The sequence below is a fragment of the Apodemus sylvaticus genome, chromosome 13 (assembly GCF_947179515.1).
Source record: "Apodemus sylvaticus chromosome 13, mApoSyl1.1, whole genome shotgun sequence".
Classification (NCBI taxonomy): Eukaryota; Metazoa; Chordata; class Mammalia; order Rodentia; family Muridae; genus Apodemus; species Apodemus sylvaticus.
Genome location: NC_067484.1, coordinates 98,422,051 through 98,440,048, shown reverse-complemented (window position 1 = coordinate 98,440,048; position 17,998 = coordinate 98,422,051).

Below are 17,998 nucleotides of genomic sequence, written 5' to 3'. Positions count from 1 at the left end.
TTCTACATGCTTTTGTATGCCTATCATTATATCTGAGTATCTTGCAAAAAATTTTATATTATCTATTATCTTATGTAATCATCAATTTTATGAAACATGTTTATGAAAATCTTCACATTTATCATAAAATATTTCCACTTCATTTTTCAATTATATTCTAAATGAATTTATATGCCTATTATATTTTCTGAATATTTTTCCAAAAATCTTCAATTTTATTAGTTATCCTGTAATCCTCAATTTTATCACACATATATTTTATGAAAATCTTCAGTTTTTTTTCAGAAAATGTCTCCACTTCCGTTTTCCTTTATATTCTTAAATCATTTGTATGCCTAGCATTGTATCTGAGTGTTTCTCCAAATAATTTTTATATTATCAATTATCCTACGTAATTTTCAATTTTATGATACATAAGTAATATGAAAATCTTCAGTTTTATCAGAAATGTTTCCACTTCATTTATCAATTACATCGAAAATGCATTTATATGCCTATTATTTTATCTGAATTTTTTCCAAAAAATCTTTAATACTATGAACTGTCCTATATAATCCACAATTTTAGCACACACAAATTAGGTGTAAATCTTCAGTATTATCTAAATATGTCGCCACTTCATTTTTCAGTTATATTCTACATGCATTTGTATGCCTATCATTGTATCTGAGTTTCTACCAAAAATGTTTTTATTACCTATTATCTAATGTAATCATCATTTTTATGAAACTTGTTATGTGATAATCTTCAGTTTTATCAGAAAATATTTCCACTTCATTTTCAATTATCTCCTGAATGTATTTATATGCCTATTATTTTAATCTTAGTTTTTCTCCAAAAATCTTCTATATTATCAGTTAGCCTATGTAGTCTTCAATTTTTTTCACACTGAGGTTAGATGAAAATCTTGAGTATAATTATAAAATGTCTACACTTATTTTTTCAATTATATTCTAAATACGTTTCTATGCCAAGCATTGTATGTGAGTTTTTCCGAAAAGTATTTATATCATCACTTATCATATGTAATCCAAAATATAATGATACATTTTTCATATAAAAATCTTCAGTTTTATCAGACAAAGTTACCACAGCATTATTCAAATATATCCTAAAATTATTTGTATGCCTATTATTTTATCTGAGTTTTTTCCAAATAATATTATCAATTATTCTTTGTAATCCTCAATTTTCACAGACATGTTAGATGAAAAGCTTCATTATATTAAAAAAATATATACCCTTCTTTTCCAATTTTTTTCTACATGCATTTTATTAGAGAATTGCATCTGAGTGTTTTTCTGAATAATTCTTCAATATTATCAAAAATACGGTGTAATTCTCAATTTTATCATACATAAGTTGTATAAAATATTCAGGTTTTTCAAAATTACCTCCACTTGATTTTTCATTTATATTCTAAATGTACTTGTATGCCTAGATTTTATGATAATGTTTTTAAAAAAATAATTTATTATATAAATTATCCAAGTAATCCTCAATTTTTGATACATATGGTATATTAAAATCTTTAGTTTTATCAGAAAATGTTTCCACTTCGTTTTTAATTATATCCTAAATGTATTTATATGCCTATTATTTTATCTGAAAATTTTCCAAAATACCTTCAATATTAACAGTTATCCTATGTAGTGTTCAGTTTTTCACATTCAGGTTAGATGAAAATCTTCAGGATTATCACAAAATGTTCACACTTACATTTTCAATTATATTCTAAATACTATTCTGTGCCAAGCATTTTATCTGAGTGTTTTTCCAAAAAGTATTTATATTATCAGTTATCCTATGTAATCCTCAATTTTATGATATATTTGTCATATAAAAATCTTCAGTTTTATCAGAAAATGTTACTACTTCATTTCTCAATTATATCCTAAAAGTATTTTATGCCTATTATTTTATCTGAGTTTTTTCCAAAAAACTTTAATATTATCAATTATTCAATGTAATCCTCAATTTTCACAAACATGTTAGATTATAATCTTCATTATATTCAAAAATTATCTATACTTCTTTTTCAATTTTATTTGAAATGCATTTGTATGGGTAGAATTGTGTCTGAGAGTTTTTCTGAATCATTTCTTCAACATTATTTAATCACTATGTAATCCTCATTTTTTCATACATATATTTTATGAATATCTTCAGTTTCTTCAGAAAATATCTCTACCTCATTTTTCATGTATATTCTAAATGCATTTGTATGCCTAGATTTTTATCAGAGTGTTTTTCCAAAAAATTTTATGTTATAAATTATCTGATGAAATCCTCAATTTTGTGATACATATGTTATATGAAAATCTTCAGTTTTATCAGAAAATATTACCACTTCATTTGTCAATTATATCCTAAAAGTATTTGTATACCTATAATTTTTTCTGGGTTTTTTCAAAAAAAATTCAATATTATCAACTATTCTATGTAATCCTCAATTTTCACACACAGGATAGATGAAAATATTCATTATATTAAAAATATAAATACTTATTTTCAGTTATATTCTAAAATCATTTGTTTGCCTAGAATTGTATCTGAGTGTTTTTCTGAATAAATCTTCAGTTTTATCCATAACACTATGTAATCCTCAATTTTTTCATGCATATGATGAATGAAAATCTTCAGTTTTTTCAGATAATACCTGAATTTCAATTTTCATATATATTCTAAATGCATTTGTATGCCTAGATTTGTATCAGAGCGTTTTCAAATAAATTTCAAAATAAATTTCAAAAATTTATTTTATAAATTATTTTATAAATTATAAATTATCCTATTTTATATCTGAGTGTTTTTATAAATAAAACTTTGATTTAGTCAATAACTCTATTAAATTATAAATTTCATCCTACATATGTTTTATGAAAATCTTCAGTGTTACCAGATAATGTCTCCACTTCTTTTTCATTTATATTCTAAATGCATTAGTATGCCTATCATTTTATAGGAGTTTTTTATTAAAAATATTCAATATCATCAATTATCCTATGTAATCCCCAATCTCATGATACATGTGTATATGAAAATCCTCAGTTTTTCAGAAAATGTTTCCACTTCATTTTCAATTATATCCTAAATGTAATTATATTTTTATTATATTATCTGATTTTTTTCCAAAAATTCTTCAATATAAGTTACACTGTTTAATCCTCAACTTTATCATACATATGTTTTATGGAAATCTTCAGTTTTTTCAGAAAATGTGTCCACTTCCATTTTCATTTTTATGCCTAGCATTATATCTGTGTGTTTTTCCAAATAATTTTTATATTATAAATAATCCTCAATTTTATGATACATAATCTATAGCAAAATCTTCAGGTTTATCAGAAAATGTTTCTACTTCATATATCAATTATATTGTAAATGTATTTATATGCCTATTATTTTATCTGAATTTTTTCCAAAATATCTTAAATATTATAAACTGTCCTATATAACCCACAATTTTATCACACACAAGTTAGATGTAAATCTTCATTATTATCTATAAATGTTGCCTCTTCCTTTTTCAATTATTTTCTACATCCATTCGTATGCCTATCATTGTATCTAATTTTCTTCCAAAACTTTCATATTACCTATTATCTTATGTTATCATCAATTTTATGAAACATGTTATATGACAACCTTCAGTTTTAACAGAAAATGTTTCCACTTCATTTTTAATTATCTCCTAAATGAATTTATATGCCTATTATTTTATCTGAGTTTTTTCCCAAAAAAATCTTCAATATTATCAATTTCCCTAAGTAGTCTTCAATTTTCTCACAATCAGGATAGATGAAAATCTTTAGTATTATCACAAAATGTCTACCCTTACTTTTCTAATTATACGCTAAAGGCATTTGTATGCCTAGCATTGTATCTGAGTTTTTTTCCAAATAAATCTTCAATTTTATCAATAACACTACGTAATCCTCAGTTTTATCATACGTAAGTTTTATGAATATCTTCAGTTTTTTCAGAAAATGTCTCCTTACCCTTTTTCTTTATATTTTAAATGCATATGTATGCCTATCATTTTATCTGAATTTTTTCAAAAAAATAATCACATTATTATTCCTCAATTATATGATACATATTTTAGATGAAAATCTTCAGTTTTATCAGAAAATATTTCCCGTTCATTTGTAAATTATATACTCTATGTATTTATAAGCCTATTATTTTAACTGAGGTTTTTTCAAAACATCTTCGATATTACAAATGATCCTATGTAATCCATAATTTCACCACACATACTTTAAATGACATTCTTCAGTGTTTTCCGAAAAAGTCACCACTTTCTATTTCAATAATATTCTAAATGCATCTGTATGCCTGTCATTGAATCTGAGATTTTTCAAAAAAAATTTTATATTATCAATTATCCTATGTAATCCTAAATTTTGTGAGGCATATATAATATGAATATCTTCTGTTTTATAAGAAAATGTTTAAACTTCATTTTCCAATTGTATCCTAAATGTATATATAAGCCTATTAATTTATCTGTGTTTTTTTCCTAAAATTCTTCAATATTATCAATTGTCCTATGTAATCCTCAATTTTATCACACACAGGTTAGATGAAAATCTTCAGTTTTATCAGAAAATATCTACACTTCTTTTTTCTATTATATTCTAAATGCATTTGTATGCCTAGCATTGTATATGATTTTTTCTAATCCAGTCTTCAACTTTGTCAATAACTGTATGTAATCCTCAATTTTACATACATATGTTGTATGAAAAAATTCAGTTTTATCACAAAATGTCTCCACTTCCTTTTTCTTTTATTAATTTTTTATTATCTATATTCTTTGTTTACATTCTAGAAGCTTTCCCCTTTCCCAGTCTCCCTCCACCCCATATGTTCCATAAGTCCTCTTCTCTCCATCCATTCTCCTGTCTTTCCCCCTCTCTATTCTCTGTCCTGATATGCCCCTACAATGCTGGATCAAGCCTTTCCAGGATTAGGGCCCTCTTCTTCCTTCTTCATGGGAATCATTTGATAAGCTAATTGTATCTTCAGTATTCAGAGCTTCAGGGCTAATTAATACCCACTTATCAATCACTGCATTCCATGTGTATTCTTTTGAGATTGTGTTACCTCGCTTAGGATGATATTTTCCAGTTCCATCCATTTGCCTAAAAAATTAAAGAATTCATTGTTTTTAATTGCTGAGTAGCACTCCATTGTGTATCTATACCACATTTTCTGTATCCACTCCTCCACTTAGGGATATCTGGGTTCTTTCCAGCTTCTGGCTATTTTAAATAAGGCTGCTGTGAACATAGTATAGCATGTGTCCTTATTGCATGCTGGGGAATCCTCTGGGTATATGCCAAGGAGAGGTATAGCAGGGTACTCTGGAAGTGTCATGCCCAGTTTTCTTAGGAACCGCCAGACTGATTTCCATAGTGGTTGTACCATCTTACAATCCCACCAGCAGTGAAGGAGTGTTCCTCTTCCTTCACATCCTCGCCAACGCCTGATGTCTCCTGACTTTTTTAACTTAACCATTCTAACTTGTGTGAGGTGAAATCTCAAGGTTGTTTTGATCTGCATTTCACTAATGGCTAATGATTTTGAGCATTTCTTAAGGTACTTCTCAGCCATCTGAATTTCTTCAGGCGAAAATTCTTTCTTTAGGTCTGTACCTCATTTTTAAATAGCGTTATTTGTTTCCCTGGGGTCTAACTTCTGGAGTTCTTTGTATATATTGGATATTAGCCCTCTCTTGGATGGAGGGTTGGTGAAGATCTTTTCCCAATTTGTTGGTTGCCGTTTTGTCCTTTTGACGGTGTCCTTTGCCTTACAGAAACTTTGAAATTTTATGAGATCCCATTTGCCAGTTCTTGATTTTTGAGCATAATGTATTGGTGTTATGTTCAGGAACTTTTCCCCTGTTCTTATGTTCTCAAGGGTTTTCCCCAGTTTCTTTTCTGTTAGTTTCAGTGTGTTTATGTGGAGGTCCTTGATCCACTTGGAGTTGAGCTTAGTTCAAGGAGATAAGAATGGATCAATTCTCATTCTCCTGCATGCTGACCTCCAGTTGAGCCAGCACCATTTTGAAAAAGCTATCTTTTTTCCACTGGATGTTATCAGCTCCTTTGTCAAAGATCAAGTGACCATAGGTGTGTGGATTCATTTCTGGGCCTTCAATTCTATTACATTGGTCCACTTGCCTGTCCCTGTGCTAATACCATGCAGTTTTTAACACTATTGCTCTGTAGTATTGTTTGAGGTCTGGGATACTAATTTCACAGAAGTTCTTTTACTGTTGAGAATAGTTTTAGCTATCCTGGGTTTTTTATTATTCCAGATAAATTTGAGAATTGCTTTTTCCAATTCTGTGAAGAACTGAGTTGGGATTTTGATGGGGATTGCATTGAATCTGTATAATGCTTTGTCACGACAGCCATTTTAACAATATTAATGCTGCCAATCCTCTTTCTCCACACCCTCTCCAACACCTGCTGTCTCGTGAATTTTTAATCTTAGCCATTCTGACTGGTGTAAGATGAAATCTCAGGGTTGTTTTGATTTGCATTTCCCTAATGACTAATGAAGTTGAGCATTTTTTAAGATGCTTCTCTGCCATCCAAAGTTCTTCAGGTGAGAATTCTTTGTTTAACTCTGTGCCCCATTTTTAATAGGGTTGTTCGGTTTTCTGGAGTCTAACTTCTTGAGTTCTTTATATATATTGGATATTAGCCCTCTATCCTCCACTGCTGGTGGGGTTGCAAATTGGTACAACCACTCTGGAAATCAGTCTGGCGGTTCCTCCGAAAACTGGGCACCTCACTTCCAGAAGATCCTGCTATACCACTCCTGGGCATATACCCAGAGGATTCCCCACCATGTAATAAGGATACATGCTCTACTATGTTCATAGCAGCCCTATTTATAATTGCCGGATGCTGGAAAGAACCCAGGTATCCCTCAACAGAAGAGTGGATGCAAAAAATGTGGTATATCTACACAATGGAGTACTATTCAGCCATTAGAAACAATGAATTCATGAAATTCTTAGGCAAATGGATGGAGCTAGAGAACATCATACTAAGTGAGGTAACCCAGACTCAAAAGGTGACTCATGGTATGCACTCACTAATAAGTGTATATTAACCTAGAAAACTGGAATACCCAAAACATAATCCACACATCAAATGAGGTACAAGAAGAAAGGAGGAGTGGCCCCTGGTTCTGGAAAGACTCAGTGAAGCAGTATTCAGCAAAACCAGAACGGGGAAGTGGGAAGGGGTGGGTGGGAGGACAGGGGAAGAGAAGGGGGCTTACAGGACTTTCGGGGAGTGGGGGGGGGCTAGAAAAGGGGAAATCATTTTAAATGTAAATAAATTATATCAAATAAAAAAAATTAAAAAAATCCTGCCAATCCATGAGCATGGCAGATTTTCCATTCTCTGAGGTCTTTTTCGATTTCCTTCTTCAGAGACCTCAAGTTCTTGTTGTAAAGTTCTTTCACTTGTTTGGTTAGAGTCACACCAAGATACTTTATATTTTTTGTGGCTATTGTGAAGGGTGTCATTTCCCTAACTTCTTTCTCAGCCTGCTTATCCTTTGAGTATAGGAAGGCAACTGATTTGCTTGAGTTAACTTTATAACCTGCCACTTTGCTGAAGTTTTTTATCAGTTGTAGGAGTTCTCTGGTGGACTTTTTTGCGTCACTTAAGTATAGTATCATGTCATCTGCAAATGGTGATAAGTTGACTTCTTCCTTTCCAATTTTTATCCCTTTGACCTCCTTATGTTGTCTAATTGCTCTAGCTAGGACTTCAGGTACTATATTGTAAAGATAGGGAGAGAGAGGGCAGCCTTGTCTAGTCCCTGATTTTAGTGGGATTGCTTCAAGTTTCTCTCCATTTAATTTGATGTTGGCTACTGGTTTGCTGAATATTGCTTTAATTATGTTTAGGTATGGGCCTTGAATTCCTGTTCTTTCCAAGACTTTTAGCATAAAAGTGTGCTGGATTTTTTCAAATGGCTTTTCAGCATCTAATGAAATGATCATAGTTTTTTTTTCTTTGAGTTTGTTTATGTAGTGGATTGCATTGATAGATTTCCATATATTGAACCATCCCTGGGATGAAGCCCACTTCATCGTGGTGTATGATCATTTTGATGTGTTCTTCAATTAGGTTGGCAAGAATTTCATTGAGTATTTTTGCATCGATATTCATAAGGGAAATTGGCCTGAAGTTCTCTTTCTTTGTTGGATCTTTGTGTGGTTTTGGTATCAGCGTAATTGTGGTTTCGTAGAAGGAATTGGGTAGTGTTCCTTCTGTTTCTATTTTGTGGAACAGTTTGAAGAGTATTTGTGTTAGGACTTCTTTGAAGGTCTGATAGAATTCTGCACTGAAGCCGTTTGGTCCCATGCTTTTTTTGGTTGGGAGACTTTCTATGACTCCTTTTAGTTCTTTAGGGGTTATGGGCCTGTTTAGATGATCTATTTGATCCTGATTTAATTTTGCTGTTTTGAATCTGTCGAGGAAATTGTCCATTTCCTCCAGATTCTCCAGTTGTGTTAAGTATAGGCTTTGGTAGTAAGATCTGATGATTTTTTGAATTTCCTCAGTTTCTGTTGTTATATCTCCCTTTTCATTTCTAATTTTGTTAATCTGGATACTGTCTCTGTGCCCTTAATTAGTCTGGCTAAGGGTTTATCAATCTTGTTGATTTTCACAAAGAACCAGATCCTGGATTCGTTGATTCTTTGTATGGTTCTTTTAGTTTCTACTTGATTGATTTTAGCCCTGAGTTTGATGATTTCCTGCCTTCTACTCCTCCTGTGTAAATTAGCTTCTTTTTGCTCCAGGGCTTTCAGGTGTGTCATTAAGCTGCTAGTGTAGGCTCTCTCCATTTTCTTTTTGGAAGCCATCAGGGCTATGAGTTTTCTTTTTAGCACTGCTTTCATTTTGTCCTATATATTTGGGTATGTTGTGTCTTCATTTTCATTAAATTCTAAAAGGTCTTTGATCTCTTTCTTTTTTTCTTCCTTGACCAAGGTATCATTGAGTAGAGTATTGTTCAGTTTCCATGTGTATGTGGGCTTTCTGTTGTTTTTGTTGCTATTGAAGACCACTTTTACTCCATAGTGATTTGATAGGAGGCATGGGATTATTTCGATCTTCTTATATTTTTTAAGGTCTGTCTTGTGACCAATTATATGATCGATTTTGGAGAAGGTACTTTGAGGTGCTGAGGAAAAGGTATATTCTTTTGCTTTAGGGTGAAATGTTCTATATGTCTATGTTTACTCTAATTGGCCAAAAGCTTCAATTGGTTTCACTGTGTCCTTGTTTAGTTTTTGTTTTCCTGATTGGTCCATTGAGGAAAGTGCAGTGTTGAAGTCACCCACAATTATTGTGTTAGGTGCAATGTGTGCTTTAAGCTTTAGTAAAGTTTCTTTTATGAATGAGAGTGCCTTTTCATTTGGAGCATAGATGTTCAGGATTGAGAGTTCTTCTTGGTGTTTTTCCTTTGACCAGCAAGAAGTGTCCCTCAGTGTCTCCTTTGATCACTTTAGGATGAATGTCAATTTTATCTGATATTTGAATGTGTACTTTGGCTTATTTCCCGAGACCATTTGCTTGTAAAATTGTCTTCCAGCCTTTTACTCTAAGAGAGTGTTTTCTTTGACCCTGAGGTGTGTTTCCTGTCTGCAGCAAAATGTGGGATCCAGTTTACATATCCAGTCTGTTAGTCTATGTTTTTTATGGGTTAATTGAGCCCATTGATATTAAGAGATATTAATGTATAGTGGTTATGGCTTCCTGTCATGTTCCTTGTTATCTTTTACATTTGATTGGTTATCTTTTTTTGGGTTTGATGAAAGAAGGTTACTATCTTGCATTTTCCAGGGTGAAGTTTCCCTCCCTGTATTGATGTTTTCCTCCTATTATCCTTTGTAGGGCTAGGTTTGTGGTAAGATATTGGCTGAACTTGGTTTTGTCATGGAATATCTTTGTTTCCCCATCTATGGTGATTGAGAGTTTTGCTGGGTATACAAGTTTTGGCTGGCATTTGTGTTCTCTTAGAGTCTGCATGAGATCTGTCCAGGATCTTCTAGCTTTCATAGTCTCGGGTGAGAAGTCTGGTGTGATTCTGATAGGTCTTCCTTTATATGTTACTTGGCCTCTTTCTATTACTGCCTTTAATATTCTTTCCTTGTTTAGTACATTTGGGGTTTTGATTATTATGTGACAGGATGTATTTCTGTTCTGGTCCAGTCTGTTTGGAGTTCTGTAGGCTTCTTGTATATTCATGGGCATCTCTCTCTTTAGATTAGGAAAGTTTTCTTCCCTAATTTTATTGAAGATATTTGCTGGCTCTTCAAGTTGTAAATCTTTGCTTTCATCTATGCCTATAATCCTTAGTTTTGGCCTTGTGAATGTTTCCTGGATTTCCTGGATGTTTTGGGTTACAAACTTTTTGCATTTTGCATTTTCTTTGACCATTGAGTCCATGGTTTCTATGGTATCTTCGGCATCTGAGATTCGTTCTTCTATCTTTTGTGTTCTGTTGTTGATATTTTCATCTATGATCCCTGATTTCTTCCCAAGGTTTTCTATCTCCAATGTTGTCTCCCTTTGCGGTTTCTTAGTTGTTTCTACTTCTGTTTTTAGATCCTGGATGTTTTTGCTCAGTTCCGTCACTTGCTTGTTTGTGTTTTCCTGTAATTCTTTGAGAGATTTTTGTGTTTCTTCTTTCATGAATTCTGCCTGTTGATCAAATTTCTCCTGTACTTTTTAAGTGATTTTTTCAAATCCTCCTTATTGGCTACTATCGTTCGACCCATATTCTCCTGAATTTCTTTAAGTGATTTTTGTGTTTCTCTTGTAAGGGCTTAGAGCTTTTGATCATTTTTCTCCTGAATTTCTTCAATAGATTTATTTATGTCTTTTGTGGGTTGTGGTAACAACATCAAAACCAGTGATTTTACATCCAAATTTTGCTTTTCTGGTGTGTTGGGGTATCCAGGACTTGCTATTAAAGAAGAATTTGGTTCAGATGATGCCATATTGCCTTGATTTCTGTTAGTAACGTTCCTACATATTTTCTATGAAAATCTTCAGTTTCTTCCGAAAATATCTCCACTTCCTTTTTCATTTATATTCTAAATACATTAGTATGCCTATCATTGTATCTGAGTTTTTTCCCAAAAAAAAATTATTTTATAAATTATCCTATGTAATCCTCAATTTTGTGATACCTATGTTATATGAAAATCTTCAGTTTTATCAGGAAATATTACCACTTCACTTATCAATTTTATCCTAAAAGTATTTGCATGCATATTATTTTATCTGAGTTTTTTCAAAAAAAAATTCAATATTATCCACTCTTCTATGTAATCCTCAATTTTCACACACAGGATAGATGAAAATCTTCGATATATTAAAAAATATTTGAACTAATTTTTCAATTATATTCTAAATGCATTTGTATACCTAGAATTGTATCTGAGTGTTTTTCTGTATCAATCTTCAATTTTATCAAAAACACTATGTAGTCCTCAATTTTATCATTCAGTTTCTTCAGAAAATATCTCCACTTCATATTTAATTTATATTCTAATTTGTATTCTAGATTTTTTTCATAGTGTTTTTCCAAAAAAATTATTTCATAAATTATTCTATGCAATGCACAACTTTGTGATACATATGTTAAATGACAATCTTCAGTTTTATCAGAAAATGTTTCTACTTCATTTTTAAATTATATTCTAAAAGATTTATATGCCTATTATTTTATCTGATTTTTTTCCAAAGAATCTTCAATATTATCAATTATCCTATGTAAGCATCAATTTTCTCACACACAGGTTAGATGAAAATCTTCAATATATTCAAAAATATCGACACACTATTTTCCATTATATTGTAAATGCATTTGTATGCCTAGAATTGTATTTGAGTGTTTTTCTGAATAAATCTTCAATTTTATCAAAAACACTATGTAATCTTCAATTTTATCATACATATGTTATATGAAATTCTTCGTTTTTGCAGATATACCTCCACTTCATTTTTCATTTATATTCTAAATGCATTAGTATGCCAAGATTTGTATCAGAGCATTTTTTTAAAAAAATATTTTATAAATCATTTCATAAATTATAAATTATCCTATTTTATATCTGAGTGTTTTTTAAATAAATCTCCGATTTTATCAATAACACTATGTAATTCTCAATTTCATCATACATATGTTGTATGAAAATCTTCAGTTTTATCAGACAATGTCTCCACTTAAGTTTTCTTTATATTCTAAATGCATTTCTATACCTATCATTTCATCTGAGTTTTTTATTATAAAATAAAATATATATTGAATAATATATTATTCAGTATTAGCAATTATCCTATGTAATCCTCAATGTTATGATGCATATGTATATGAAAATCCTCAGTTTTATAAGAAAAAGTTTCCACTTCATTTTTTATTTATATCTTAAATGTAATTATATGCCTATTATATTATCTGAAATTTCTCCAAAAAATCTTCAATATTATCAGTTATCCTGTATAATCCTCAATTTTACCATACATATGTTTTATGAAAATCTTCAGTTTTCTCAGAAAATGTTTCCAGGTCCGTTTTCATTTACATTATTTTTTTAATGTTATTCAATATATGTTTTATTTACATTTCAAATGATTTCCCATTTTCTGTTCCCCTACTCCCCTAAAGTCACATAAGCCCCCTTCCCTCCCCCTGTTCTCCCCCCCCCCCACCCCTTCCCACTTCCCTATTCTAGTTTTGCCTTATATTGCTACACTGAATCTTTCCAGAACCAGGGTCCACTCCTCCATTCATCTTGTACCTCATTTGATGTGTGGATTATGTTTTGGGTATTCCAGTTTTCCAGGCTATTATCTACTTATTAGTGAGAGCATACCAGGATTGATCTTTTAAGACTGGGTTACCTCACTTAGTATGATGTTCTCCAGCTCCATTCATTTGCCTAAGAATTTCATGAATTCATTGTTTCTAATGACTGAATAGTACTCCATTGTGAAAAATATACCACATTTTTTGCATCCATTCTTCTGTTGAGGGATAACTGGGTTCTTTCCAGCTTCTTGCTATTATAAATAGGACTGTTATGAACATAGTAAAGCATATATCCTTATTACATGCTGGGGAATCCTCTGGGTACAAGCCCAGGTGTGTTATAGCAGGATCTTTTGCATGTGAAATGACCAGCTTTCTGAGGAAACGCCAGACTGATTTCCAGAAAGGTTGTATCAATTTGCAAACCCACCAACAGTGGAGGAGTGTTCCTCTTTCTCCACATCCTCGCCAACCAATGCTGTCTCCTGAGTTTTTAATCTTAGCCATTCTGACTGGTGTAAGGTGAAATCTCAGGGTTGTTTTGATTTGCATTTCCCTGATGACTAATGAAGTTGAGCATTTTTTAAGGTGTTTCTCCACCATCTGAAATTCTTCAGGTGAGTATTCTTTGTTTAACTCCGTACGCCACTTTTTCATAGGGTTATTTGGTTTTCTGCGGTCTAACTTCTTGAGTTCTTTGTATATATTGGATATTAGCCCTCTATCTGATTTAGGGTTGGTGAAGATCTTTTCCCAATTTGTTGGTTGCTGATTTGTCCTTTTGATGATGTCCTTTGCTTTACAGAAACTTTGTAATTTTATGAGGTCCCATTTGTCAATTCTTGATCTTAGAGCATACGCTATTGGTGTTCTGTTCAGGAACATTCCCCCTGTGCCTATGTCCTCAAGGGTCTTCCCCAGTTTTTTTCTATTAGCTTCAGAGTATCGGGCTTTATGTGGAGGTCCTTGATCCATTTGGAGTTTAGCTTAGTACAGGGATACAAGGATGGATCAATTAGCATTTTTCTGCATGCTGACCTCCAGTTGAAACAGCACCATTTGTTGTAAAGGCTATCTTTTTCACATTGGATGTTTTCAGCTCCTTTGTCGAGGTGTGTGGATTGATTTCTGGATCTTCAATCCTGTTCCATTGATCCGCCTGCCTGTCACTCTACCAATACCATGCAGTTTTTAACACTATTGCTCAGTAATATTGCTTGAGGACCGGGATACTGATTCCTCCAGAATTTCTTTTGTTGTTGAGAATAATTTTAGCTATCCTGAGTTTTTTGTTATTCCAGATGGATTTGTGAATTGCTCTTTCTAACTCTATGAAGAATTGAGTTGGGATTTTGATGGGTATGGCGTTGAATCTGTGTATTGCTTTTGGCAAAATGGCCATTTTAATTATATTAATCCTACTGATCCATAAGCATGGAAGTTTTTTCCAATTTTTGAGGTCTTTTTCCATTTCTGTCTTCAGAGTCTTGAAGTTCTTGTCATACAGATCTTTCACATGTTTGGTAAGAGTCACCCCAAGGCACGTTATACTGTTTGTGGCTATTGTAAAGGATGTCATTTCCCTAATTTCTTTCTCAGCCTGCTTATCTTTTGAGTATAGGAAGGGTACTGATTTGCTTGAGTTGATTTTATAACCAGACACTTTGCTAAAGTTGTTCATCAGCTGGAGGAGTTCTCTAGTGGAGTTTTTTTTTTTTTTTTTTTTTTTTTTTTTTTGAGATGGATAAACCCTTAATCAGACTGACCATAGGGCACAGAGAAAGTATCCAAATTAACAAAATTAGAAATGAAAAGGGGGATATAACAACAGAAACTGAGGAAATGCAAAAAATCATCACATCCTACTACAAAAGCCTATACTCAAAACAAGTGGAGAATCTGGAGGAAACGGACAATTTCCTAGCCAGATACCAAATAGCAAAATTAAATCAGGACCAAATAGATCATCTAAACTGTCCCATAACCCGTAAAGAAATAGAAGGGGGCATATAAAGACTTCCAACCAATAAAAGCACAGGACCAGATAGCTTCACTGCATAATTCAATCAGACCTTTAAAGAAGACCTAATACCAATACTCAGCAAACTATTCCACAAAATTGAAACAAAAGGAATGCTACCCATCTCCTTCTTGGAAGGCACAATTATGCTGATCCCAAAACTACACAAAGATCCAACAAAGAAAGAGAACTTCAGACCAATTTCCCTTATAAAATTCGATGCAAAAATACTCAATAAAATTCTTGCCAACCGAATCCAAGAACACATAAAAACGATCATCTACCCTGATCAAGTAGGCTTTATTCCAAGGCTGTATGGTTAGCTCAATATATGGAAATCCATCAATGCAATTCACTACATAAACAAACTCAAAGAAAAAAAAAAAACATGGTCATTTCTTTGGATGCTGTAAAAGCATTTGACAAAATTCAGCATTCGTTCATGCTTAAAATTTTGGAAGGAACAGGAATTCAAGGACCATACCTAAACATAGTAAAAGCAGTATACAGCAAACAGATAGCCAGCATCATACTAAATGGAGAGAAACTTGAAGCAATCCCACTAAAATCAGGGACTAGACAGGGCTGCCCCCCTTTTCCTTATCTTTTCAATATTGTACTTGAGGTACTAGCTTGGGCAAATAGACAACATAAGGAGGTCAAAGGAATACAAATTGGAAAGGCAGAAGTCAAACTATCATTATTTGCAGATGATATGATAGTCTACATAAGTGACCCAAAAACCTTCATTTATATTCTTAATGCATTTGTATACCTAGCATTGTATCTGAATGTTTTTCTAATAAGTTTTATATTATCAATAATCCTACGTAATCCTCAATTTTATGATACATAGGTTATATGAAAATCTACACTTTTATCAGACAATGTTGACACCTTTTTATCAATTATATCATAAATGTATTTATATGCCTATTATCTTATCTGATTTTTTCCAAAATATTTCAATATTATGCACCGTCCTATATAATCCACAATTTTCCACATACAAATTTGATGTAAATATTCAGTATTATCTAAAAATGTCACCACTTCCTTTTTCGATTATATTCTACATGCATTCGAATGCCTTTCATTGTATCTGAGTGTGTTCCAAAATTTTTATATTACGTATTATCTTATGTAATCATCAATTTTATGAAACATGTGAAAACCTTCACTTTATTAGAAAAAATTTCCACTTCTTTTTAAATTACCTCCTAAATGTATTTATTTGCCTATTATTTTATCTGAGATTTTTTCCAAAAAGTTTTCAATATTATTAATTATCCTATGTAGTCTTCAATTTTTTCACACTCAGGTTAGATGAAAATCGTCAGTATTATCACAAAATGTCTAAACTTACATTTTCAATTATATTCTAAAAGCTCTTCTATTTCTAGTATTGTATCAGAGTTTTTTCCAAAAAATTATTTATATTGTCATTTATCCTAAATTATCCTCAATTTTATGATACATTTGTCATATAAAAATCTTTAGTTTTATCAGAAAATGTTTCCACTTTATTTTTCAATTATATCCTAAAAGTATTTTTATGCATATTATTTTATCTGAGTTTTTTTAAAAAATTTAATATTGTCAATTATTCAATGTAATACTCAATTTTCACAAACATGTTAGATGAAAACCTAAATTATATTCAAAAATATCTACACTTCCTTTTCAATTTCATTCTAAATTCATTTGTATGCCTAGAATTGTATCTGAGTGTTTTTCTGAATCTTTTCTCCAATTTTGTCAAGAACACTATTTAATACTCAGTTTCGTCATACATATGTTGTATGAAAATCTTCAATTTCTTCAGAAAATATCTCCCCATCGTTTTTCATTTATATTCTAAATGCATATGTATGTCTAGATTTGTAACAGTGTGTTTTTCTAAAAAAAAATTATTTCCTAATTTATCATATGTAATCCTCAATATTGTTATACATATGTTATATGAAAATCTTCAGTTTTATCAGAAAATGTTACCACTTCATTTATCAATTATATTGTAAAAGTATTTGTATGCCTATTATTTTATCTGAGCTTTTTTTCAAAAAAACTTCAATATTATCCATCATTCAATGTATTTTTCAAGTTTAACACACAGGATAGATGAAAACCTTATTTTCAAAAATATTTAAACTCATTTTTTCAATTATATTCTAAATGCATTTGTATGCCTAGAATTGTATCTTGTACAGAGCCATATTGGGGCAGTTATGCACATGATTTCACTTTGACATTGGCCAAGGACAATCCCTGGCATCAGGCAGGAATCTGCCATTAGCACATAATAGGGAAGTAGGTTAAAACAGGAATTTTTATCCTAGGGTGGAGAAGTTCAGTGAGTGTTAAGTTCATTGTTCCTCCAGGTCTAGGAATTCCTGAATTAAGCAGGTGACCTACCCAGCTCCCAGAGCAGTCAAGACAAGGACCTCCAAGGGAAGTTAGACAACTTCCACTGCAACTCAGCCTGGAGTCTGGGGGGAAGGCTTTGCCCAAACAGTTAAAAGGTCTGGCGCCATTAAAGTTTCTGGCCTTACTCGGCCTCCCACCAGTCAGGAGAGGTGCATCCATCTTGGTTCCGTACTACAGGGATCGGACAGACTGAGATCCAGATCAATCAGGGCGGCAGCATTACATCTCCAAGTCCTGCAAGTGGCTAGCTGGGCTTCCGGGCGGCCTGCTGGGAGAAGTTAGTGTGCTCCAGTGAATCCAGCGGGCCCCAGCAGGAGCCTTCGGGTGCCTGCTTTGGGATCGGAACAGCCTGGGCAGCAGCACACTGTCTACAAGCAGTGCAGGAGGTAAGCTGTGCACCAGAGACCAACTGGGAAGGGGCAGCTTGCACTGGTGAGTCCAGCACTGACAAGATAAACTAACACCAGTGAGAACTAGATGGCAAAAGGCAAACGCAGGAACGTCACTAACAGAAATCAAGGCAATATGGCAACATCTGAACCCAATTCTCCTCTACCAACATGTCCTGGATACCCCATCACACCAGTAAAACAAGATTTGGATTTAAAATCACTGGTCATGATGCTGGTACAGGAACACATGAAGGACATACATAAAGAAATTCAGGAGAAAATGGATCAAAAGTTA